Genomic DNA, 9,504 nt, shown 5'->3' with positions numbered 1-9,504 from the left:
ACATGTCATAAAAGCCGCCTCCTCTCGTTAATTAGAAGCACCTCTATGCATTTGTGTGTCTTCGGATGTTTCTTGTCCATTACATTATACTGAAACAGCCTAGGTGCACTGGGCCTAGGGAAGTGTACAGTATGTGTTTGTTTATGTGGACGATGTTTTATGTCTTATTTATTCTCTCTGATGATAAAGTGATACAGGTCTTTAATAAATTTGTCAGCGAAATCCAAACACCCCTGGCTCCAGAGTGTGGATTTTCCACCTGAGTTGGCCGTACAGACTGTTAAATATGCCTACAATATCTATTTCTATATATTTATATATTTGGCAGAGTGACGTACAAAGGAGGGTCAGGTCCGGAATATTAGTGAACAAGCAAGGCATATTAGTGAAGAAGGTACGTAGGAGTGCACTTCTCAGGGATTGAACATTAAAAGCAGACATCTTCAGAGTTTCTCAATGCACACTAATGAGAACTATGATTGCAAGTCATGACAGGGGTATAGAATGTAAAAAGTCGATTGTTGTTACATTATGTTTGGTAGTGAGGAATAGTGCCGTGACGGCAATGTGATTAATTTAGCCTTTATCGCTATATTGTTTCCCAAAAGATCTGATCACAATTTAGGTAATCATCACATGCTCTCCAAAAATACAAGGCCATCCTAGCCTTTGTATTAGCACACTACATGCAGTTTGGTGCAAAATGGCTTTTCCAAGGGTATTTTAGAATTGTTGCTCATGCACACAGGTACTGAATTACAATGGATTCTCTTACTGAATCCATAATATTTGAATAAAAGCAATTTGCCTCCTTTTTCCATCCATTAGGACAGACTAGGCATTGCTTGGTTCATTTTTGGATGCTTCTAGAGTTACTCGAAAATACTTTGAAGGCAATTTGTCACAGCACTTCAAATGGCAACACATCATTGCTTAGAAAGAGACATGACTTTCGAAGTTCACTAACGTCAATGCGTGCTTCAGCGGCTAAATTCAATAAACAATTCACAAATTATTTGCTATGACACACCAAATATGATTCTCCCCATTCTGCATGAAACAGACTGAACTTATGTTACCATCCTGATCAAACCAATTAAAATGTATGGTACTTACCCAAAAACATGACATATCAAATATCAAGAATTGTTTCTGGTATAAGAGGTTCTGATATTAAAACCAGGCAATGTTTCATGTGCAAATTTACTTCTCTGGACTCATATGTACCATATTAGCAGTACATAAACACTGTGCAGTGAAATATTTAGAAAACTGTCAAAAACATGGCTCCATTGTCTAGTTTAATGGTCATGAATGTGTGTCTGCTAATTTCTCAGTTAGTTGAAAACATAAATGGCTCAAGGTGTTATTTACTAAAGAAAAGGGCCTTCACATCACTGCTAGTGATAAATGTAAGACATCAGTAATATTTTACATAGATGTAATACAGCATTCCTTTCAACCACTCAAAGGGGCGTGTCTGCATTTGTTTCCTGATTCGTATGATTTTTCATAAAGATTATTTTATGGTCTTTTCCCATTTTGAAAGTCACAGCACACTGCAGCCGGGCGGGCACCCACTGGAGGATAGATTCCACCTCCTGAGCAAATCGCAGGGATTCTGGGAGCTGTGAAACATATCCATCCCTAAACATATCCACCCTACTCCTCTCTGATGTTCTTCCCCAGAGGGCTTATTGTTATCTATTAACAAGGCTGGCATCTAACCCAGACCATAGAGCTCAGCTTAACCACTATTCTACCCAGGTGTCCATTTGGTATTATGTATCATACTAGGCTGTGGTTAACTCAATTTGGTGGATCACTGTAGATCATCTAACAAAATCAGTTTAATTTTAACATCACATTTAGTTTTCTTTGTTGAGTAATACCTTCAGTAATGGAGTCTTAGAACAAAGTGAAACTTTAAGAATTTGGAGGTCATGTTTAGAAAGGTAGCACACCTTTTTACTCAAAACAACATATCCAGTGATGTGAGTGGAGTAGGCTATGATCATTTTTTGTTATAGGGGTTTTTAGGAAAATATTATGTTCTGCTTCCTCCGTTGATCAAATGTCCAATCTATCAGTCTTCACATGGAACCTGAGCAATCTAGAGATCAGACTGAATTTGCAAATTGCTGGTCTGGCTAATTACCAAAGCCGTATCAAGAGTTCAACGGCTGTTTAGCGCAGAAACTTGATGCAGAGCGAGGCGACATTTTGATGTGGAGATAAGCAGGCCTTGTTTACCCAGAAGCCTCAGCGGTGTGGAAATCCTCGATTCATTAGCTCACGGGGGATCAAGTGCACGCTAGTGAATTTCGTCATTCGTTTATTTATTTAAAGACCGTCTCAATTAAATCCCCCAAGCAGCAGTGGAAGCAAGAGCAGTAGCAGGAAAATCTGATAATGTAGCCAATAGCTAATGCTATGTGTGGGGTGTGTGAGGCGCATTTGCATACATGCATACAGTATGTTGAAGAGACACACAAAAAAAAAATTTAAGGCATAGCCTTATAGTATATGAATATTGTTTGAAGTTGTTTTCAATAATAGAGAAAAACAGAGTTCTAAAATGGGACAGATTTCCAGTTTAGCCCGTATGTGATATTGCCTGAAAATGAATTAATTTGGCACATTGTTGGATATCGATACCTTTAAGTCAAAACACAAGAAAATAGATGATTATTGAACAAGGGCAAGTAATAATAAAAGCAATATTTGTACTATAAGACATGCTTTCTCAAAATGTGCAGTAGTTTAGAGTATTTTTGAATGTTGACAGGAAAGAGTTCCTCACAAATAACGTCTAGACTTTTTTCCTGCACCATGGGAAAGCAACAGGGAGCTTTTGCAACAGGCAGCGGGAATGCTATGATTTGCAATAGGACACTTCGAATTGATTGCCTATGTCTTTCTTGCGACGCGAGCCCCAAAGGTCTCTTATTCAGGCCGGGGCTTAGCCTTGCTTTGCTCTGAGCTTCCACCGAATTGAATTATTCCACCCCAGCGGATGCCGACACCAGAGTCCCCAAAGCGACAGGTGAGTAACCTGAGGCGTGTGAATGCTGGTAGACGAGGGGGAGAGAGTGACCGGGGCGGCGAAAGCGCCACTAATCTCCACAGAATCCCAGCTCCGGTCAATTTACAGGGCGATTTCCAGATTTAGCTCTGCGGATTTGCCTGCGAGATGCACCGGCGGAACTGAGAAATCCCCCGACCGCGAGAGCGTCTTAAACAGCGTTTGTTTGCGGAGCGCCGCCATTGTGTCCTCTCCGTACAGGTGTGAACAGCGCATTGTACACTCTGCGACTCAGCACAGCAGACCTCCAGGTGAACTGTAAAAGGTAAGCAGGTGAGGTCATTTCATCCACTCTCCCAAATTAAGTTCTGCACCCCCCCCCCCTTGTCTTCATACACCAGGTGTTCCGTGTGCCATCTTACGCATCTTCCACGAGACAGCCACTCAGATTTATGCGAACCGCAACATAACAAAGAGGTTTTGTGACTTCAGACTGGGTTGTTTTTTTTTTTTCAAAATAAATGTGGTGTTGATCGCTGGCACCCACTAAACAGAAATGAGAAGTAATTAGGAATTGCTGTCTGTCATGGTCCAATGTGTGCATGTTCAATACAGTCCCTCTCCGCTGTGTCCCATTGTGTAATGTAATTGCTGTGAATGTACCTCGTTTGTCAGTCATGTGAGCAAACCATGTCTGACACGACAGCTGACTGACACACATTCTTTTGCAGACAAAGCCCATTTCTCTGATGGCTGATCTCAGACCATAGATAGGAAAGTGTGGGATGGGGGGGGGTGGTGACAACAACATCTTAGCGAATAACATCTTCATGAATATCGAAGCTCAATTATAGAGATTTGCTTTTGGTCAACGTATACAGGTTTGGAACAGGCCCATTGTATATCTAAATAGGAAGAGAAGGGAAGACACAAGCAGGGTGTGTATCTGTGTCTATCTCTCTCACTGTCTCTCTGTAATTATTGTAATTATTGTGTGTGGAATTGTTGTGATCATCATCTGACCATAAATTATGCAACTATATATACATACATACACACACACACACACACACACACACACATGTATATATATATATATATATATATATATATATATATATATATATATATATATATATATATATATATATATATATATGTATACAGTATGTATGTATGTATTAATGTATATATAAACTACATATAGTTTGCTGCTGTGTGTACTGTTATGTCTCTGTGTGTGGTGGCAGTGGTTGTGGTGGCTGTGTGGCCGCCTGGCTCCCTCTCTCCGCCCCCTCACACCGCCTCAGTGTCAGCTGGCCGGAGTAAATCACCGCAGACAGTAACGCCTCCCCTGGGTGCCACATGCTGCAGCTACAATTCAGGGGTAATGGAGCAGCTATGGGGAGCTGCGGGAAGACGCCAAGCAGGGAAGCTGGGGCCCTGTGTGTGTGTGTGTGTGTGTGTGTGTGCTGGGGAGGGACCTGATGAGTAAACAATCAATTATTTCCAACCTGTTAAGGAATGACCTTTGACCTATCGGTCAAGGTGGGCAGATGCCATTTTTAAGGTGTGAAGGGTGTCCCGAGGTGGTAAGATGAGCTGGTGAAGGGTGCATGAAAAGGTGCGGGGGAGGGGGGGGGGGTGTTTGGGGAGAGGGAAGGAAGCTGCTGTGATTTCATAAGATGGCCGGACAGTGCATCCCTGGCCTGTATTTAGTGTTAGTGCTGAGACCGGCTGACACAGTTAGTGTTACTATGATATACTCAGTCCTCAGTGATGTCTTCATTTGGAAAGGAGCTCCACAGACACCGCCATGCAGGGCTGTGTGCGCCTGCTGCAAGGGGAATTGCCAAGTGAAATTTTTCCAAATGATACAATAGAAGAGCTTACTGCTCATACGCGCTGGACACATGCATGCTGAAAACATCATTTCTCATGTTCCTCAGAGTGTGCCATGGGTTACACACACACACACACACACACACACGAAAACAGCAGGCACGCACACACACACACACACACACACACACACACACACACACACGAAAACAGCAGGCACGCACACACACACACACACACACACACACACACACGAAAACAGCATGCACACACGCACACACGCACACACACGCACACACACATGAAAACAGCACACACAGCAGTACCGCATTTGTTTATGCGGCAGATTAATGTCCGCACCATCGTTACAGCGATCCAACTAATCAGCAGGCGCATTAGCACGGTTTAACCGACGACTTTAACTCAATCGATCATGGTGGCGGCTTTCGATCACCCACTCTCCGCATAATTGTCTCTTAATTTAATACTCTGACTGGAATGCGATATCTGCTAATCTGACTGGAACGGAGGAATGAAGTGCATGCAAGATCACTTATGCAGAGGAGAAATTGAGCACGATCGTCTGCTTTTTATTCAAGAGGTTGAATCCAGTGGTGCTCAGTTCGCCTTCACAGTTACAGTAGTGTACTCCAACCAAATTACACATTTGAATGAAATTATTGGCAAGCTATGAGCTCCAGTGAATTATTTCAAGAGCACAGTAATAGCTGAGCTCACTAACTACATGTGTTTCATCCGCTGGGGTTACATTACTGTGTCCTGGAGGCAAAAGTAGGAGCGCTGTTTCTTTAATATGGTCCAGTGGCGTTCCTTTGTCACCTTACAGCTGACATCACACTGGCCACACATCTTCACTGTTTTCAGTTTGTCTTCCTGCAAGTTTATTTTTCCAAAAGGTGGAATGATATTGACCTTGTTCACCTCTTCATTTTGCGCCCAAGCCTGTTACTCCCCCCCTCCCCCCACACACACACACACACACACACACTCTCCCATCCTGTACCCCTGTCCCCTGGGTCCTCTCATGTCAATGAAGTGCTAACAGCTCCCATGGGGCCCCTGTCTGGCCCTCACGGCCCCCCACGGCCCCACTGTGCCAGATGTCTCCTCCAGGCACCAGGCTTTTCAATTAGTCTGCTGTGAGCACGGGCCATCCTTCACTGCTGCAAAGAGACAGAGCAGAGGGAGAGAGGGAGATGAGGAGAGCGAGAAAGAGAGCGAGACTGCGTCCGAAACTGCACCTTCGGAGCTGGCCGTTTATCCTCTGCTCCTCTTTGACTGAAATGTTCTTGAGGAATGAGCGTCCAAAATCAGCACCTCGTTGGGAGGGAGTGTGGCACAGTCACAGGGGCCGGTGCTTGTGACCCAAAGGGTTGCTGGTTCAGTTCCCTGGTGAGGTACTGCTGTTGTACCTTTGAGCAACATTCTTACCCAGAATTGCTTCAGGAAGTATCCATCCATATACACAGAGGCTATGTAAGGTGGGCCATATAAATGTGTTTGCTAAGCAAGCAATGTAATTTTTGAATCAGACCCTTATCAGCTGTTTTTCATTTAATTCCCTTCACAAAGGGACTTCAACAAATAGCTTCTGTCTTGATATCCATATCTCAACACGGTAACTCACTGCAGGTAGAGCAGGTAGGTTTTCCACTGCTGACAAATCCATCAGCAAACAACCCCTGCATGAAACAGCCTGTCGCAGATAAAGCCTTGGTGATATTGTCTCAAATTTGTCCATTACACGTCTAGACCTGGGGAGAACAAAAGAAGTGCTCTAGTTCGGGTTTCCCCCGAAACATCAGATTGAGAGCGGTGATAAATCACTTAGCGTAATTGCAGAGCCGGGCGGTCCCGGGGCCAAGACCGCCCCGCACGCGTCTGCCGGGGGGGTGGGGGGGTTTGGCGGTGGGGGCGCGCGGCTGAGGTCTAAGGGGGCACGAGCTGGGCCCGGGCCCCCATGTGCTCTCGTTAGGATTTAATTTAAATATGGGTTTATGGGGCCTGCGGGTGTTAAAGCTCCTTAAGAGTCTTATTTATTCTACCCCGTGTGATTTAAGGGCTCGGTTATTTGTGACTACAAGCTGTTTGGGGGAGTAAACACGGTGTAATCCTATGAGAGGCCGAGGTTAAAAGCCAGCGTGGAAAAAAAAAAGAAAATGACATTGAATCTTTTCTGCAGCCAGTATTTACTGTTTTTTTCTAAGATACTGTCCATGCACAGATGTCCAGCATAATAATAAAAAACTGAAATGTATGGTCTGAATTTTATTTTATTCATCTTTACAAATATGATAATAATCGTGTCCTTATTCAACACTAAAACAACTGTCGAACTAATGTGTATGTGTAAATGCAACAATAACACATTCATCAAAGTGCACCAGAAACTGCATCAGAGATTATCATAAGCATGCACGGGCACATTCACCAATGCCTGCTATGTTACAGATTCAATGCAAACACAGTGAACTTTGTCATTAGCCTCGAGCTTTCCTTAACAATTGAATTGCTTCAGTAAAATATCAAAGTGCTTAAAATTAAAATGTAAATTTTAAGACGAGTGTTGCAAAGTAAGTGTAATAGTCACTGCAGTTTATGAAAGAAAATGTTGTTTAAATCAAGCACCGTGTGATACTTGCTTACATTAATTTCTCAGATTTAAGTACAAAGCACTATAGTGCTTATGTGGATTCCTTCGTATATTTTCACTGTAGAACAGTTTTGGTTTTAAATTATTACTAAAACATTTTTGTTATTAAAATAATTTTTAATCCACTTTGATCAAACACTCAAAGGGGGAGCACTAAAAATGAACAGGCTTAGCTGTATGGATGGTGGCTCTGTGTTGCTAATACTCCTTTCCCACCAGCAGGACACTGCAGGCCCAGACAATGCCCAGGTAAGTAGGAGCCTTATAAACCCCTCCATGGCCAGCTCATCACACTTCTCCAGCACAAGCCCCTGAAACCAGGACTTCGGAGGAGCTACCAGGGAAATAACAGCAGTAACGCCTGCCTGCTCTGCATCACCAGAAAACCTGCATCGTTCTACCTGTGTGCTGACAGTGATGTAAGCATACTGTTGCTGCCTGTCTACCTCAATGCAAGGATTGCCATGGGGTTGACTGGGGAGAGGAAGAAACTTACAACTACAACATGCCTCTGGCAATTGTATGCAACAAAGTCGAAACTACTACGGAGCGCATGGTTCACCGGTTCCGCCTGTGGCCTCGATCCCAGTGACAAAGCATTAGATAAGCCACAGGGTCTGACAGTGGTGACGTGTGCAAACCGAGCCTCTTTCTGAATTTCACGGTATGACACGCCAGCGGAAAAAGAGTTGCGAGAAATGAGTCTCTCCAAAGGGGCAACTGCTTTAATTTTTCCCACAGGAGAATTCACTGCATGCTTTTGTGCTGGTAAAATCATTCGTTTAAGAAAACCGATAACGGACGGAAATATGTGTATGAATGTATTGATTTCCGTGAAACGCCGCATAAGCAGGGCTTTCTGGCTGTTCCTCAGAAAGATGCATCAACCCGCCCCAAACCACTCGGGTGGTATATTACCCCGCCCACCCCTCCGGCCCCCCAGAGTTCAGTGTGGGGCGAGAGGGGCAGCTTAGGGGTAACCTCAGAGACCGGGTGTGTATTGGAGCATATTTTCCACATAACATTGTTATCCCCTCTGTGCCTGTGATGGATTAGGCAGGATAAAGACAGTATCTGCTCATCCACATCCACTGTGGTCATGTGACACAGAGGGGGGGGGGTGGGGGGGGGGGGGCATGTGATCCACTATGCAGCAGTATAGCATAGTGGTAAAGAGCAGGACTTGTAACCAAAAGGTTGCTGTTTCATTTCCCTGCTAGGGCACTGCTGCCCACAACCCACAACTACCCAGCTGTATGAATGGATAACATGTAAAAAATGGTGACATGTAAAAATGTAACATATGTAAGTATTTGCTATTTGCTTTTGCAATTGGAGCGTTATAGCCACTGAGAAGGATAGAAGGTAGAAATGTACTGCGTGACCCGATTTCTCATGTATAAACGCATTAGTGAAATTATAAGATCGCATCGCAAGTATAAACATCACAGTCAAAACACTACCTTTTATCATGCATATGAGGTTGGACAAGCTCTCAGCACGCATTTGATTAAAATGCTTTGCTTAGATTTACATTTACATTTATTTATTTACATTTTACATTACATAGATTTGATCATATGCACAGTCCAGACATAGTTGTGTTTTTTCTTTAAGTCAGTACACCTTGTGTGGCCGAAGTTGCACCTGGTACCCCGTCACGGTTTGCAACCTCCAAACTATCCATCCTAACTTTCCATCTGCTTCCTTGTCCACATACTTCCTTGTGAACATGTCTAGCCTGTGCATTCAATTCCCCCCCTATGCTCAAGGCTTTGTGGAAAATATCCACAGTGTCTCGCTGATTATAAGGGGAGGGGCCCATTAAATGCGAGCACTTGATCTGATATATAAGGACTCAAATTGATATTTAACACACTGACCCTGCGTATCTTTAATTATATCCGCGGCAGTATGCTGAGACAATGTTGTTTTGGATTCGCTCGTAAAAATCTCGAGAGAA

The sequence above is a fragment of the Megalops cyprinoides genome, chromosome 5, assembly GCF_013368585.1.
Source record: "Megalops cyprinoides isolate fMegCyp1 chromosome 5, fMegCyp1.pri, whole genome shotgun sequence".
Lineage (NCBI taxonomy): Eukaryota > Metazoa > Chordata > Actinopteri > Elopiformes > Megalopidae > Megalops > Megalops cyprinoides.
Note: the sequence above shows the minus strand (reverse complement) of the source record.